We start from the raw sequence: 17,306 nt of genomic DNA on the forward strand, positions 1-17,306 counted from the left end.
TATTTATATATGCATGTTTTTGGATGATGTTATATGTATTGAAGTTATGTGTTTGTTTGAATAGAAATATTGAAGTATGAATTTAAATTACTTAAGCTTACCCTTTCGTTCTTCTTTGTGTTGTCATCTTGTTATGTACGTTCATCCTGTCCTTACAATGATCATCCATGTGGATGTGAGCAGATGGTGGTGCGTCCCTTGAAGAAGTGCTAGAAGAAGAAAATTTGGAGGACGCAAATCTGGTGGATGTTGAAGTTAAAGCCGAGCCTTAGAGCGCTCGCTCGTGTGTTTTAGTTTTGTTAAGTTTACTTTGTGGACGTTCGGTTATAGTTTTGTAAAGCCGTTCGTCCTTGAACTCTTGTATGTTTGAACGTTCGTTATTTCTGTATCTTTTGGCCGTTCGGCATTTATCGCTCGTTCGGTTTTTGTAAGACTGCACTGGTTATTTGCTTAATGTAATTAATTCTGATTATGGTAATTACTATATTTTGGGATGTTACATTAGTGGTATCAGAGCAGTTTTGTTCTCTTAAAGGACGCTGTAGGTTATGAGTGCATTGTGCTTTTGCTGTGTGCTTATTGTGTGTTTAATGAGTTATTGTTTTTAACTCTTTGCACATTGCTAACGTTCGTTTTTCCTCTGTGTCCAGAGAACGAATGGCACCTAGACTCCCTTCTCCACCTCAACCTACCGAACCAGATGCATCCAACAACGCTAGGTTGTTGGAGACGGTGATCGATCGTTTACAGCAACAAAACACAACCTTAATGGAACAAAATGCCACCCTAATGCAACAAAATCAGAGTGCCATGCAAAGTTTGGAAGCCTCGCGAACCAGTTCGGAAACAACTCAAAGGCAGCTAATGGAGATTCTAGTAGCAACCAGGCACATTGCGGGAGCGTCTTCTTCCAATGCTGCCCCGCCTACCGCTGAGTGGAGCTTGGAGAGTTTCCTCCAACACCATTCGGCTAAGTTCAGTGGGAAAGGTCTCCCAGACGAAGCGGATCAGTGGTTAAGGGATATAGAGAAGATCTTCAATGCCAAGAGATGTCCAGATGAGAATAGATTAGCGTACGCAGAATATTTGTTGACGGGAGAAGCGAGTCATTGGTGGACGAGCGCGAGAGCCATTCTAGCGGACGCGCGACAGCCGATCACTTGGGAAGTGTTTAGAACTAAATTTTATGAAGAATACTTCCCGGACAGCGTTCGGTTTGCGAAGGAGGTGGAATTTCTACAACTGGTTCAAGGGGGTATGTCCGTTTCCGAATACACCAATAAGTTCAAGCATCTCGTCAGATTCAATACTATGGCCACGAGTGAAGTGTGGCAGTGTAAAAAATTTGAGAATGGATTGCGGAGTGACCTGAAAGTACTGATTTCCAGTTTGTGTATCCGAACGTTCCCTGCTATGGTTGAGAGAGCCAAAGTCTTGGAGAGGAACATGGCGGAAGCGGAACGGCAAAAGAAGCAGCAGCAAGCGAGTAGGGGACCGATAGTGTCCAGGGGAGGTACTGTCCAGAGGAGACCTCCTTACGCTCTGATGGACAAATTTGTAAGCACCAAAATATGATGTCACAAACTTGTTTTTCAATCGGCAAGTATGACCGAATCGTTCAAGTAATAAACTTGGTAAGACCAAGTATCGTTCTTCCCAAAGGACTCACGGCCTAGTTTAGTTGTGTGGTTTCTTGATTAACTAAGACTTAAAGACGAAATATTTGGATTTTTATATGCAAGACGAAAAAAAAATAAACATGTATGCATGAAGTTTGATCAATGGCAAAGACAAAAGATAAACACTTTCAATGGAATATATGAATGAATATGTTGTTGGGGGTCAATTTCATCTCATCCACTCTCATACATTTTAGGAATTCAACATTCAAATCATCATTGTTAATGCCACTCTCTAAAGTACCATTCTAGATGGCTTCTCCCTAATCACGAGTTCATACAATTCCTAGCATTCCTAATGATTAGTTCATAAGTGCAGGAGCTTAACGACAACCAATATAATATTGGGAGAAATTCCCCGGATCTAGACTTCCCCGTACGTGCCCGTATCGACAAAACCAATAATCATGCATTGAATGAGTTAAACTATGCAAGCATTAAGCAAAGAGGAAAAACCCTAACTAATGATGAAAGAAAGCATAAATCTTAGATTAAGATGCAAGCATAAATTCCATATATGAGAGCTTCAAGAGATTACATTGATTCCCCAACAAACATACAAAGTTTAGTTCACCATATTCATGGTGAACCTAGATGAATTACAATGAAAGTATGAAAGAATAAACCCAATAAAGGTGAAGAGGTAGCCTGAGCATCCAAGATCCTCCTTCAAAGGGGTGGAAGAGAGAGTGTTTGCCTCGTTTCTGCCAAAGATACAAACCCTAGGACGTCCTAAAGCTTATATACTACTCTAAAATTACAAACCATTCAAGCCCAAGCCCATAAGTGTGCCGCTCAGCGGTAAAATACCGCTCAGCGGTGATTGCGCGTCTCGTTTTCTCCCCTCAGCGGCCATTTTCTTTTTGCACTCTTTGATTCCTTTTCTGATTCTATCTCTCTCCTTCTTCACTTCTTTCACTAAATTCATCTTAAAACCTGCACAAAAACACTGAAATCAAGCATAAACCTGTCCAGCTCTCTTATTTCTGAAAATATAGATAAAAGGCATGATTTCAAGCTAGTTTCTAAGTCTAAAGGTTGCTTTTAGTATCAATTTTAAGCATGAAAATAATAGTTTTTCAACTGTTATCACAACCCCAAACTTAGAACTTTGCTTGTCCTCAAGCAAACAAAATGTAACTCCATCTCCAACCAATTCATATGATGGTTCACTCCTTCACAAATCCTCTTTTTCAAGATAAGTAACAACTTCACTCAAACTTATGACCAAGAGTTCAATCAAGATGTGCACATGCTTTTGTATTCACAAAGTCATTTAAATTCCAACAAATGCTATTTTTCATGAATGATCAATCAATTAAGCATGGATGTTCATGTGCTTATGGACTATTTCCTCACTAGGTAAAGTGTTTCACTCAACACACAAGTGTATAAGAGGTAAAGTGTTTCACTCCTTCACTCTACTATCACAATGTCACATGAATCAACTTTGCCTTTCATTTTACCACAATCAAAAACATTCACAAGCATGCATCATCACAAGGACTTTTCAATGGCTTATAATGTGGCTGGGCTAACAAGAAAATTGGTTTTTCTGGATCACAAAATCCTTGAGTTAAGAGAATCATAACAACACAATCATCTTATTCATTCCCAACTTTCTTTGCATTTGCATTGAGCTTTGCTTCTTTTTCTTTTCTTTTCTTTTCTTTTCTTTGCATATTCTTACTTTTTAGCTCTTAGCTCAATGCTTTTCCTTTTCATGTTTTCCCAACAACCCCAAACTTGAACATTTAACAATACCACACAAGATCTTCTACTTAACTCAAGGTAAAGATTTTCAATCAAGGGTTTCAGTGTATTCAAGGCTAAGGGTTCAAAGGATAGAACACAAGTGTTCTCTTTTAGTGGGCTAACTTTATGAATTTGGCCAAAAAAAGGGTTTCAACAAACGGCCTTGATCATATGATGCAAAACAAGCAATTGATTCAATCATAGAAAACCTGGGCAAAGTCATTCATGCTTTCAAAGTAATAGCATTCAACAATAACAACTCTGGAGCTCAAAACCTCACATATAAGCTCATTCACATTTGACATACACATCCTGCTTAATTTCACAATCACAATCATGATATCATGCATTTGTTCACAAAGCTTGTGAATCACCTGTATAAGCATTTTAATGTGCACATCATCTCAACATCAATCAATCATAAGCATCATCAGCATTACTTATCACACAATCACAGTTAATAGCAAACCATCATAACAAACCAGGTGTTCAATAGAGTACATCAAACCCTAATCTAAAAACAAAAACAAATAAGTTCAGAAAACTTAAACCACAAAAGCATAATCATATGATAGCATTCATCAGTAAATGCTATCTCAGCTCCTCATCAGTCTGAGCTGTCCTCTGTATCTTCCTCTTCTTCCCATCATCATCATCAAATGCATCCTCCTCCTCAGCTTCATCTTCTTCCATATCTCTAGCTGAAGCTTCAGCTGCTCCAGCTCCTCCTCCATGTACTGGTTCTTCTGGCCAAGCTACCACATTATGGAATTCATCCATAGTCCACCTGTGGGCTGGAGGTGTATCATACATCCCCACTATCATCTCAGCAGTGGCCACCTGCCCTCTGTGATGGACTGCAACTGAGCACCTATAAGAGACATATACATGTCCCTCATCTGGAATGGTTCTGCTTCATGTGTATCAGCAAGTCTGCTCTGTGCTGGCCTCTCTCTCTACGAGCCGGCGTGGTGGAACTGGCTGGCTCTCCTCACCTCCACAGTACTGTCTGTAATAGGCCTCATCAATAGCTTTTCTTGGCCTCTCAAATGGTGGAACAGAAGTGTCCACCCCAGCTAGCTTGCAAAGGTGAGTGATCAAAGAAGGATGTCCAGTGGTGCTTTGTTGTTTGAGGTGTTAGCACACACTAATTCATCAGCTATCACCTGCCCAATATTAACATTCAAGTTTCTGATAGCACAGTAGATGAATAGTGCCCTGCTGAGAGTAATATCTGACACATGTGAACATGGCTGAATGTTGGCATGAGAAAATGCCATCCAATACTTTGCAAGAGGAGTCAAATCTGTCCTCCTAATGTTAACCACTGAGCCAGATCTATTCCTTTGGAAGTGTCCTCCAGGTATACACAATACTCTCTCCACATCCTCAAATCAGCACCTTCCTCCATGCAAAGAGCAAACTGGCATTGCTCACCAGCCCACACAGTATCCAGAAGTTGTTGATAGAATCAGGATCATACCTGATAGCATGGCCTCTGACATAGCCCAAATAATTCTCAGCTGGATAATCACCAATCTTCTTTGCATTGGTGTAAATTCCTTCACCACAGCTATGTTGGCAGGTGCAGGATAAGTGGCTAGCTTTCCCCAATCATTCCCTAACACTTGCTCTCCAAATTGAGGAGCAAAGTTAGGTATCATTCCAACCTTTCTCTCCATCAGAAGTCTCCTGTCCTGAACCACCCTAAAGTGCTTCTCATGTTTCCTAGAGAGGAACCTGCCAGATGGGGTTGCTCTGGTTCCTTTTCCTTTCTCTTGGTTGCCATGGTTTTCAATCTTTTCCTGATGAGGATGCCATTCCTACATTCAAACACAAACAAAACCACAGAACATGATGTTAATCATTAGTAAACACAGAACACACTCCTTTCGAAGCTAAACCACCGCTGAGGGCCAGAATTTCCCCTCAGCGCCACCAGTGCCACATTCCAACACGCAAAAATCAGAAAAACCAAATCTGGCAGAGTGCCGCTCAGCGGCAGATTTACCCCTCAGCGGTAACTCTGCAGATTTTTGAAAAATTTTAAAGCTTCCTAACTCCACCCAAATGCAATTTTCAGTTTTCCAGTTCATAATCATGCAGTTTAATCGGTTCAAACATCAAATATATCATCAAATCATGCATAGAAATCAAAACCCCTAAATATTCATGCTTTGACAATCACATTCAAATTCAAGAACCCTAGAATGAACAAAATGCATTTTACTTACTTGGGTGGAGATACTAGATGCAATGAGAATGCTTCCAACTAGAATGCTCTCTTCCAACCCCAAACTTTGATGGCACACTAGTGAAAAAGTGAGGAAGAGATTTTCTTAAGAGGGAAGAGTGAAAAGATGTGGAAAACCTAGGAGAAGGTGTGTGGAAGTGTTTGTGCAGAGAAAGTCGAAAGTATAAACTGCGCAGCTTAGGGTTTAAAAATACCCTAATGGGCTCGGGTCCCGCTAAGGGGAACTAAAGCCCATCTGCGAGAGTACCGCTCAGCGGTAAATACCGCTCAGCGGCACTTTCGTGATGTGCTCCTCTCCTTCTTTTCTTAACCTACGTGCCTTCCTACATGCCCCTCATGGTTCCCTGCAATTCAATGTTAAAAATGCTTATGCAAACCCTAACTAAAATAAACAAACAAAAACAATCAATCAACTGGGTTGCCTCCCAGGTAGCGCTTGTTTAACGTCACGAGCCTGACCCAAAATCCACCAACACCCATCAGTAGGTGTTTCAAACTTACCAGCACCCTTCAGTAAGTGCAAAATTTTCTCACCAACACCCATCAGTAGGTGTTACAAACTAGTATCCTTCAGTAGATACTTAACCACCTAGCATCCTTCAGTAGATGCTATCCAACAAAATATTACAAATAATGTCCACAAATTAAAATTACAAAACCAAATAAAATCAAAAGTTTTTAAATCACTGGGTTGCCTCCCAGCAAGCGCTCTTTTAACGTCATTAGCTTGATCCAGTAAAGCTCAAGTTCCTTCTTCTTTTTCTTCTTCCTACTGAACTTCTTCAGAAATTTGATCAAACCAGGAACCTGTTGCAGTGTCTCAATCATAGGAACTTTAATCTCCAATTTCTTGAAGATTTCCATAAAGCACTTAAATTTCTTTTCCTTCCTATGATTCTTCTTTAGATGAGGATGAGATTTTTCATATGATTTCTTCTTCTTTCCTCTCATCTTCTTTTTCTTCCTTTTTCTCTCCCTAAAATTTCTCTTTTTCCTTTCTTTCATTTTTTTCTTCCCTTTTCTTTTTCTTTTCAACTTCTTTATTTTCACACAAATCTTCTTTCTCTCTTCTCTCTCAACCACTTCTTTCTCTCTTTCTTCATCTTTATTTTTCTCACTCAACTCTTCTTTCTCTTTTCTCTCTATCTTTTCCGCATCTCCCTCTATTTTTTTCTCATCAAGAATCTTGTCACTTTCAGTGACATTGGTTTGCCCTTCCTCCTTAAGGTTAACTTCAGTATTAACCTCATCATTCAATCTCTGACTAATGTAACGAAAGTGCATCTCCATCCTTTTACATGATTCTTCAATGCTTTTCTGAGTAGAGTCGGAATTTTTCAAAAATCGTTGAAGGGTGTCCTCCAAACTTTCTGATAGAGAGGGTTTTCGCTGCCATTGCTGTTGTGGTTGGTTCTCAAAGTGTCTAGCAGCTTGCCAAAATTGGCTTTGATCCATGCTTGAGTGAGGTTCCCACCAGTGGTTGAGATTACTTTGGTAGAATTGAGTGCCCATATAGTTAAATTCTTGACCAAATTGCATTCTGCAGACATTAGGCACAAAACCCTAAAAACAATTGTTAGCACAAAAAGATATAGGAGAAGATATAAGATTCAGAGAATAAAATAAAATAAAAATAGAAAATAGAATAAAATAAAATAAAATAAAATGAAATAAAAACAGAAATTCAAAATTAAAGTCAAAGATAATCAATAATCACACAAATTAACCAGTTAAACCACGAGTCCCCGGCAACGGCGCCAAAAACTTGATGGACAAATTTGTAAGCACCAAAATATGATGTCACAAACTTGTTTTTCAATCGGCAAGTATGACCGAATCGTTCAAGTAATAAACTTGGTAAGACCAAGTATCGTTCTTCCCAAAGGACTCACGGCCTAGTTTAGTTGTGTGGTTTCTTGATTAACTAAGACTTAAAGACGAAATATTTGGATTTTTATATGCAAGACGAAAAAAAATAAACATGTATGCATGAAGTTTGATCAATGGCAAAGACAAAAGATAAACACTTTCAATGGAATATATGAATGAATATGTTGTTGGGGGTCAATTTCATCTCATCCACTCTCATACATTTTAGGAATTCAACATTCAAATCATCATTGTTAATGCCACTCTCTAAAGTACCATTCTAGATGGCTTCTCCCTAATCACGAGTTCATACAATTCCTAGCATTCCTAATGATTAGTTCATAAGTGCAGGAGCTTAACGACAACCAATATAATATTGGGAGAAATTCCCCGGATCTAGACTTCCCCGTACGTGCCCGTATCGACAAAACCAATAATCATGCATTGAATGAGTTAAACTATGCAAGCATTAAGCAAAGAGGAAAAACCCTAACTAATGATGAAAGAAAGCATAAATCTTAGATTAAGATGCAAGCATAAATTCCATATATGAGAGCTTCAAGAGATTACATTGATTCCCCAACAAACATACAAAGTTTAGTTCACCATATTCATGGTGAACCTAGATGAATTACAATGAAAGTATGAAAGAATAAACCCAATAAAGGTGAAGAGGTAGCCTGAGCATCCAAGATCCTCCTTCAAAGGGGTGGAAGAGAGAGTGTTTGCCTCGTTTCTGCCAAAGATACAAACCCTAGGACGTCCTAAAGCTTATATACTACTCTAAAATTACAAAGAATTCAAGCCCAAGCTCATAAGTGTGTCGCTCAGCGGTAAAATACCGCTCAGCGGTGATTTCGCGTCTCGTTTTCTCCCCTCAGAGGCCATTTTGCCCCTCAGCGGACCTCCCGCAACCTCTTGAGTGCCGCTCAGCGGTAAAATGCCGCTGAGCGGTGACTTCGACTTCTTCTTTTTGCACTCTTTGATTCCTTTTCTGATTCTATCTCTCTCCTTCTTCACTTCTTTCACTAAATTCATCTTAAAACCTGCACAAAAACACTGAAATCAAGCATAAACCTGTCCAGCTCTCTTATTTCTGAAAATATAGATAAAAGGCATGATTTCAAGCTAGTTTCTAAGTCTAAAGGTTGCTTTTAGTATCAATTTTAAGCATGAAAATAACAGTTTTTCAACTGTTATCACGCTCGTCCAAACCAGTCTTCTCAGGCGAGCGGATCTCAAGCAGTGGTTCCTGTCGGACCGTCTGGACAGGGAAGTGTGGTTTGCTACCGGTGTGGAGGGCCACATTATAGGTCTTCATGCCCTCAGTTGGTGGGAGTAAAGCACTGTAATCGTTGTGGAAGAAACGGACACTCGGATCATGAGTGCAATATGAGTAGGCGTGCGGTGATGAGGCCACCCAATGCTGGAAGAAATCAGCCGAGAGGAGGACGAGCCCAAGCAAGTGGGCGAGTGTATGCTATAACGAGCGCTGAGGCAGCGAGCTCAGGTAATCTTATTGTTGGTGAATGCATGCTGTTTGGTAGATCATGCTGTGCTTTGTATGATTCGGGGGCAACGCACTCCTTCATCTCGAAGGCGTGTGTTGAAAAGCTGGGATTAGAAGTGAGCGAGATGCAGTTTGATCTGGTGGTGTCTACCCCAGAAGCTGGTGAGGTTAGGACGTCCACTATGTGCGTCAAGTGTCCTATAGAAGTGGAGGGACGTAAGTTTAAGGTTAGCCTCATCTGCTTACCTCTTCAAGGTTTGGAGGTGATCTTAGGAATGGATTGGTTGACTGCCAATCGCATTCTTATTGATTGTGGAGCGAAGGAATTGATTTTTCCTGGTGAAGAAGAAGAAGTTCTTTTAGTGACGCTCGGTCAGCTGAAAGAAGACATTATGGAAGGCGCCAGCTGTTTCCTGATTATGACTCAAGAGGATCTGGAATCCAAGGGAATGGTAGAAGAACGATCGTCCACTAGAAGCGGTACTGGACGATCGGTTGTGGATGAGTTCGCGGACGTTTTTCCAGAAGAGATCCCTGGACTTCCCCCTCAGCGTGAAGTGGAGTTCACCATTGATTTGGTGACGACAACGGCTCCTATCTCGGTTCAACCATATCGAATGTCGCCTGCGGAGTTAGCTGAACTCAAGGAGCAGATTGAAGAGTTGATAGAGAAGAGATTCATTAGGCCGAGCGTATCACCTTGGGGAGCGCCCGTGCTGTTAGTAAGGAAGAAGGATGGCAGCTCTCGGTTATGTATAGACTACAGACAATTAAATAAGCTGACCATCAAGAATAAGTACCCATTGCCTAGGATTGATGACTTGCTGGATCAATTACATGGGGCTGCTGTGTTCTCGAAGATTGATTTGAGATCCGGATATCATCAAATCAGGGTTAAGGAAGACGACATCCAGAAGACAGCATTCAGGTCTCGTTATGGGCATTATGAATATGTGGTGATGCCTTTTGGAGTGACGAACGCCCCAGCAGTGTTCATGGAGTATATGAACCGCATATTCAGGCCCTATTTGGATAAGTTTGTGGTCGTCTTCATAGATGATATTCTCATCTATTCCAAGACCGAAGACGAGCATGAAGAACATCTTAGACTTGTACTTGGAGTGTTGCGGGAGAAGGAGTTATATGCCAAGTTGTCTAAGTGCGAATTCTGGATGAAGGAGGTTCAATTTTTGGGTCATGTGGTGTCGGCTGGAGGCATCTCGGTGGATCCAGCGAAAGTACGAGCGGTACTGGAATGGGAGAGTCCGCGTTCGGTCACTGAGGTGCGTAGTTTTGTTGGACTGGCGGGCTACTACAGACGTTTTATTGAAGGTTTTGCTAAGATAGTGGCGCCGCTGATAACAGTTGAAAAACTGTTATTTTCATGCTTAAAATTGATACTAAAAGCAACCTTTAGACTTAAAAACTAGCTTGAAATCATGCTTTTATCTTTATTTTCAGAAATAAGAGAGCTGGACAGGTTTATGCTTGATTTCAGTGTTTTTGTGCAGGTTTTAAGGTGAATTTAGTGAAAGAAGTGAAGAAGGAGAGAGATAGAATCAGAAAAGGAATCAAAGAGTGCAAAAGGAGAAGCCGAAGGCACCGCTCAGCGGCATTTTACCGCTGAGCGGCACTCAAGAGGTTGCGGGAGGTCCGCTGAGGGGCAAAATGGCCGCTGAGGGGAGAAAACGAGACCCGCAATCACCGCTGAGCGGCACTTTAATGGGCTTGGGCTTTTGATTCTTTGTAATTTTAGAATAGTATATAAGCTTTAGGACGTCCTAGGGTTTGTATCTTTGGCAGAAACGAAGCAAACACTCTCTCTTCCACCCCTTTGAAGGAGGATCTTGGATGCTCAGGCTACCTCTTCACCTTTATTGGGTTTATTCTTTCATACTTTCATTGTAATTCATCTAGGTTCACCATGAATATGGTGAACTAAACCTTGTATGTTTGTTGGGGAATCAATGTAATCTCTTGAAGCTCTCATATATGGAATTTATGCTTGCATCTTAATCTAAGACTTATGCTTTCTTTCATCATTAGTTAGGGTTTTTCCTCTTTGCTTAATGCTTGCATTGTTTAACTCATTCTATTGCATGATTATTGGTTTTGTCGATACGGACACGTACGGGGAAGTCTAGATCCGGGGAATTTCTCCCAATATTATATTGGTTGTCGTTAAGCTCCTGCACTTATGAACTAATCATTAGGAATGCTAGGAATTGTATGAACTCGTGATTAGGGAGAAGCCATCTAGAATGGTACTTTAGAGAGTGGCATTAACAATGATGATTTGAATGTTGAATTCCTAAAATGTATGAGAGTGGATGAGATGAAATTGACCCCCAACAACATATTCAGTCTTATATTCCATTGAAAGTGTTTATCTTTTGTCTTTGCCATTGATCAAACTTCATGCATACATATTTAAATTTCGTCTCTTGCATATAAAATCCAACTATTTCGTCTTTAAGTCTTAGTTAATCAAGAAACCACACAACTAAACTAGGCTGTGAGTCCTTTGGGAAGAACGATACTTGGTCTTACCAAGTTTATTACTTGAACGATTCGGTCATACTTGCCGATTGTGAAACAAGTTTGTGACATCATATTTTGGTGCTTACAAATTTGTCCATCAAGTTTTTGGCGCCGTTGCCGGGGACTCGTGGTTTAACTGGTTAATTTGTGTGATTATTGATTATCTTTGACTTTAATTTTGAATTTCTGTTTTTATTTTTCTGTTTTTATTTTTTCTGTTTTTATTTTATTTGATTTTTTCTGTTTTTATTTTATTTTATTTTCTGTTTCCTATCTTCTTATCTTTTCAATTATATCCTTTGATTTTTTTCTCTATCTTTTTGTGCTAACAAATATTTCCTAGAGTTTTGTGCCTAATGTTTGCAGGATGCAATTTGGTCAAGAATTTAACTATATGGGCACTCAATTCTACTAAGGTAATTTCAACCACTGGTGGGATCTCACTCAGGCATGGATGATGATCAATTTTGGCAAGCTGTCAAACAATTTAAGAATCGACCACCACAATAATGGCAGCAAGAACCCTCTCTATCGGGAAAAAGGAGAACGTTGGAGGAGGCAGTTCAACAGTACATACATATACCTGATTGTCATCACAAAAACACTCAAGCTGCCGAAGAATTTGATAGGCCGCCACCACAACAATGGCAGCGAAAACCCTCTCTATCAGAAAGTTTGGAGGACACCCTTCAACGATTTTTGAAAAATTCCGACTCTACTCAGAAAAGCATTGAAGAATCATGTAAAAGGATAGAGATGCACTTTCGTTACATTAGTGAGAGATTGAATGATGAGGTTAATACTGAAGTTAACCTTAAGGAGGAAGGGCAAACCAATGTCACTGAAAGTGACAAGATTCTTGATGAGAAAAAAATAGAGGGAGATGCGGAAAAGATAGAGAGAAAAGAGAAAGAAGAGTTGAGTGAGAAAAATAAAGATGAAGAAAAAGAGAAAGAAGTGGTTGAGAGAGAAGAGAGAAAGAAGATTTCTGTGAAAAGAAAGAAGTTGAAAAGAAAAAGAAAAGGGAAGAAAAAAATGAAAGAAAGGAAAAAGAGAAATTTTAGGGAGAGAAAAAGGAAGAAAAAGAAGATGAGAGGAAAGAAGAAGAAATCATATGAAAAATCCCATCCTCATCTAAAGAAGAATCATGGGAAGGAAAAGAAATTCAAGTGCTTTATGGAAATCTTCAAGAAATTGGAGATTAAAGTTCCTATGATTGAGACACTGCAACAGGTTCCTGGTTTGATCAACTTTCTGAAGAAGTTCAGTAGGAAGAAGAAAAAGAAGAAGGAACTTAAGCTTTACTGGGTCAAGCTAATGACGTTAAAAGAGCGCTTGCTGGGAGGCAACCCAGTGATTTAAGAACTTTTGATTTTATTTTGGTTTTGTAAGTTTTAATTTGTGGACATTATTTTTGTAACTATTTTGTTGGATATAGCATCTACTGAAGGATGCTAGGTGGTTAAGTATCTACTGATGGATATTCAGTTTGTAACACCTACTGATGGGTGCTGGTAAGTTTGAAACACCTACTGATGGGTGTTGGTGGATTTTGGGTCAGGCTCGTGACGTTAAACAAGCGCTACCTGGGAGGCAACCCAGTTGATTGATTGTTTTTGTTTGTTTATTTTAGTTAGGGTTTGCATAAGCATTTTTAACATTGAATTACAGGGAACCTATGAGGGACATGTCTAGGAGGCACGTAGGTTAAGAAAAGAAGGAGAAGAGCACATCACGCAAGTGCCGCTGAGTGGTATTTTACCGCTGAGCGGTACTCTCGCAGAATGGGCTTTAGTTCCCCTTAGCGGGACCCGAGCCCATTAGGGTATTTTTATACCCTAAGCTGCGCATAAGCTTTTATTTTCAGGCTCTTCTCTGCACACACACTCCCACATACCTTTTCTAAGGTTCTCCACATCTTTTCTCTATTCCCTCTTAAGAAAATCTCCCTTTCACTCACTTTCTCACTAGTTTTCCATCTAAGTTTGGGGTTGGGAGATAGCATCATTGAAGGGGATGATTTCTTCATTGTGGTTTACTAATGCTTAACAATGTATCTGTTGGTTTTGTGAATTATGTTTGATGCAGGGATGGCCTCCTCATCGGGCAAAAAGAATCAAGACCATAAGATCCAAGGAGGAAGAGGAAGATACAGAGGACAGCTCAGACTGATGAGGAGCTGAGATAGCATTTACTGATGAATGCTATCATATGATTATGCTTTTGTGGTTTAAGTTTTCTGAACTTATTTGTTTTTGTTTTTAGATTAGGGTTTGATGTACTCTATTGAACACCTGGTTTGTTATGATGGTTTGCTATTAACTGTGATTGTGTGATAAGTACTGCTTGATGATGCTTATTGATTGATTGATGTTGAGATAGATGTGCACATTAAAATGCTTATACAGGTGATTCACAAGCTTTGTGAACAAATGCATGATATCATGATTGTGATTGTGAAATTAAGCAGGATGTGTATGTCAAATGTGAATGAGCTTATATGTGAGGTTCTGAGCTCCAGAGTTTTTGGTATGATTGAATGCTATTACTTTGAAAGCATGAATGATTTTGCCCAGGTTTTCTATGATTGAATCAATTGCTTGTTTTGCATCATGTGATCAAGGCCATTTGTTGGAACCCTTTTTATTGGCCAAATTCATAAAGTTAGCCTACTAAAAGAGAACACGTTGTGTTCTATCCTTTGAACCCTTAGCCTTGAACATACACTGAAAACCCTTGATTGAAAATCTTTACCTTGAGTTAAGTAGAAGATCTTGTATGGTATTGTTAAATGTTCAAGTTTGGGGTTGTTGGGAAAACATGAAAAGAAGAGCATTGAGCTAAGAGCTAAAAAGTAAGATTAAGCAAAGAAAAAGAAAAGAAAAAGAAGTAAAGCTCAATGCAAATGCAAAGATAAAAGAAAGTTGGGAATAAATAAGATGATTGTGTTGTTATGATTCTCTTAACTCAAGGATTTTGTGATCCAGAAAAACCAATTTTCTTGTTAGCCCAGCCACATTATAAGCCATTGAAAAGTCCTTGTGATGATGCATGCTTGTGAATGTTTTTGATTGTGGTAAAATGAAAGGCAAAGTTGATTCATGTGACATTGTGATAGTAGAGTGAAGGAGTGAAACACTTTACCTCTTATACACTTGTGTGTTGAGTGAAACACTTTATCTAGTGAGGAAATATTCCATGAGCACATGAACATCCATGCTTAATTCATTGATCATTCATGAAAAATAGCATTTGTTGGAATTTAAATGACTTTGTGAACACTAAAGCATGAGCACATCTTGATTGAACTCTTGGTCATAAGTTTGAGTGAAGTAGTTACTTATCTTGAAAAAAAGAGGATTTTTGAATGAGTGAACCGTCATATGAATTGGTTGGAGATGGAGTTACATTTTGTTTGCTTGAGGACAAGCAAAGTTCTAAGTTTGGGGTTGTGATAACAGTTGAAAAACTGTTATTTTCATGCTTAAAATTGATACTAAAAGCAACCTTTAGACTTAAAAACTAGCTTGAAATCATGCTTTTATCTTTATTTTCAGAAATAAGAGAGCTGGACAGGTTTATGCTTGATTTCAGTGTTTTTGTGCAGGTTTTAAGGTGAATTTAGTGAAAGAAGTGAAGAAGGAGAGAGATAGAATCAGAAAAGGAATCAAAGAGTGCAAAAGGAGAAGCCGAAGGCACCGCTCAGCGGCATTTTACCGCTGAGCGGCACTCAAGAGGTTGCGGGAGGTCCGCTGAGGGGCAAAATGGCCGCTGAGGGGAGAAAACGAGACCCGCAATCACCGCTGAGCGGCACTTTAATGGGCTTGGGCTTTTGATTCTTTGTAATTTTAGAATAGTATATAAGCTTTAGGACGTCCTAGGGTTTGTATCTTTGGCAGAAACGAAGCAAACACTCTCTCTTCCACCCCTTTGAAGGAGGATCTTGGATGCTCAGGCTACCTCTTCACCTTTATTGGGTTTATTCTTTCATACTTTCATTGTAATTCATCTAGGTTCACCATGAATATGGTGAACTAAACCTTGTATGTTTGTTGGGGAATCAATGTAATCTCTTGAAGCTCTCATATATGGAATTTATGCTTGCATCTTAATCTAAGACTTATGCTTTCTTTCATCATTAGTTAGGGTTTTTCCTCTTTGCTTAATGCTTGCATTGTTTAACTCATTCTATTGCATGATTATTGGTTTTGTCGATACGGACACGTACGGGGAAGTCTAGATCCGGGGAATTTCTCCCAATATTATATTGGTTGTCGTTAAGCTCCTGCACTTATGAACTAATCATTAGGAATGCTAGGAATTGTATGAACTCGTGATTAGGGAGAAGCCATCTAGAATGGTACTTTAGAGAGTGGCATTAACAATGATGATTTGAATGTTGAATTCCTAAAATGTATGAGAGTGGATGAGATGAAATTGACCCCCAACAACATATTCAGTCATATATTCCATTGAAAGTGTTTATCTTTTGTCTTTGCCATTGATCAAACTTCATGCATACATATTTAAATTTCGTCTCTTGCATATAAAATCCAACTATTTCGTCTTTAAGTCTTAGTTAATCAAGAAACCACACAACTAAACTAGGCTGTGAGTCCTTTGGGAAGAACGATACTTGGTCTTACCAAGTTTATTACTTGAACGATTCGGTCATACTTGCCGATTGTGAAACAAGTTTGTGACATCATATTTTGGTGCTTACAAATTTGTCCATCAGCCGCTAACTCAGTTGACCCGAAAAGATCAGCCGTTCGCTTGGACAGATCGTTGTGAGGCCAGTTTCCAGGAGTTGAAGGTGAAATTGACGAGCGCTCCAGTGTTGGTTATTCCGGACACGTCTAAACCGTTTGAGGTTTATTGCGACGCTTCTCATCAAGGTTTGGGTTGTGTTTTGATTTAAGAGAAGCGAGCGGTAGCTTATGCGTCTCGTCAGTTGAGGACTCACGAGAGGAATTACCCAAGGCACGACCTGGAGTTGGCAGCGGTCGTTTTTGCGCTGAAGATTTGGAGGCATTTCTTGTATGGATCCACGTTCCAAGTTTTCAGTGATCATAAGAGTCTCAAGTAACTCTTTGATCAGAAGGAGTTGAATATGAGACAGAGGAGGTGGCTCGAGTTCTTAAAGGATTATGATTTCGAGCTACTCTATCATCCAGCAAAGGCGAACGTAGTAGCGGACGCTATAAGCAGGAAAGTAGTGCATGTGTCGTCCATGATGGTGCGCGAGCGGAGCTTAGTGGAGAGTTTCAAAGATCTAGCATGTTGTGTTACATGGGCAGAACGTGCGTTCCGAATGATGGCGAGCTGAAGAGAATTATTCTGGAGGAAGGTCATCACAGCCGTCTTAGCATGCACCCTGGCATGACTAAGATGTATCAAGACCTCCGGAGATCATTCTGGTGGCCTGGATTGAAGAGTGATGTCGCTCGTTTTGTGGCATCATGTCTAACCTGTCAACGAGCGAAGGCAGAATATCAAAGACCTGGCGGATTACTTCAACAGTTGGAAATTCCCGAATGGAAGTGGGACAGCATATCCATGGACTTCGTGACTCATCTACCACGCACGGTTAGGAATCATGATTCAATCTGGGTGATCGTGGATAGGCTAACGAAGAGCGCCCACTTCCTGGCAGTTAACTTGAAGATGTCGATGACCAACTTAGCCAAGTTGTATA

General features: G+C 39.8%; 1 pseudogene; it reads left to right on the top strand.

Moving 5' to 3' along the window:
• The first annotated feature begins 657 nt into the window (after nt 1-657).
• LOC148200264 (uncharacterized) lies at nt 658-16,937 on the top strand (annotated as a pseudogene).
• Nucleotides 16,938-17,306: the final 369 nt, after the last annotated feature.

Source organism: Vigna umbellata, chromosome 4, assembly GCF_029865625.1.
Source record: "Vigna umbellata cultivar VRB3 chromosome 4, Vumbellata_1.0, whole genome shotgun sequence".
NCBI classification, from domain to species: domain Eukaryota; kingdom Viridiplantae; phylum Streptophyta; class Magnoliopsida; order Fabales; family Fabaceae; genus Vigna; species Vigna umbellata.